This window comes from Pristis pectinata, chromosome 14, assembly GCF_009764475.1.
Source record: "Pristis pectinata isolate sPriPec2 chromosome 14, sPriPec2.1.pri, whole genome shotgun sequence".
NCBI classification, from domain to species: domain Eukaryota; kingdom Metazoa; phylum Chordata; class Chondrichthyes; order Rhinopristiformes; family Pristidae; genus Pristis; species Pristis pectinata.
The window spans coordinates 53188676-53189644 of NC_067418.1; the positions used below are offsets into that span (position 1 = coordinate 53188676).

At 44.8% G+C, this 969-nt stretch overlaps 1 non-coding gene across 1 annotated transcript; it reads right to left on the bottom strand.

The window, feature by feature from the left end:
* Positions 1-370: 370 nt before the first annotated feature.
* On the bottom strand, positions 371-484 carry trnal-uaa (transfer RNA leucine (anticodon UAA)). Its single transcript has 2 exons — positions 447-484; positions 371-416 (listed from the first exon to the last, which is right to left on the bottom strand). It is a non-coding gene; the product is annotated as a tRNA-Leu (tRNA).
* Positions 485-969: the final 485 nt, after the last annotated feature.

Sequence of the window (969 nt, forward strand, 5' to 3'; positions counted from 1 at the left end):
CCAGGCAGCGCAACACACCGAATGTCGCCTGATATGCATTTAATTTAACAAGACGTCTCAACATATCGCGCAACCTCCGTTCCTCCAATACGATAAAACGATAATATAATGAAAACAGACTCAGAAACAACCTAAGTCGCAGGCACCAATCTCACACTGTGGAACCGAAGGACGTGGTGGAGAAGAGGTCATAGACTCTTCTTACCAAATCCGCCTGCATTATGAGTCCGCTTTTCCCCGAGACCCGCTGGGAGAAAAACACTCCGTGTTTTTTTTGGCTCCATTTCATCCACTGAAACGGCTTTTGTTCAGTGGCATGAAATTAATTAACCTTGACTGAAAAGGCCACATTTACAATGAAGAATACGTATGTCAGAAGTGGGATTCGAACTCACGCCTCCACCTGGAGACCAGATCGCTCGCTTTATAACGGAAGGATTTCACTCCTTAAGTCTGGCGCCTTAGACCACTCGGACATCCTGACATCTATGCCCAACCCTACTGATATCAGAAACAAACGCTCAATGCTCTTGACAAGTCTCATTGTTATTTTTCCACCACAAATGGGGCCAGTAAAGGTCCCTTCCACCAATTACTGCCTGAAACCTGCGACACTTAAATTTGTGCCGCTGTTCAACAGACAAACCAATGGTAGAAGGTAAAAGGAGAGAATGTCAATACTGTCAGTCAGTAGCCGTTGATTTGTTCACCTGTCAAGAGATGCTGCAAGACGTTTACCAAGCTATCTGCTGAAGAAAAGTTAAATGTGTTTTGTTGCACACAAAGAGCCGCGTGTTATGTACTCACTCGTCAATACCACGGAACCTTGGGGTTGACAGATGTAAACCTGTTTTTCTGGCGTGTATTCGCGTCTTACGACTCGGCTGAAAGTTTCATATAATTAGCCGCTGGTCCAATCCACTCCTCGCATAGTTTTGAGTTCTTTCTGCATCGTTGATGCATTGAAAT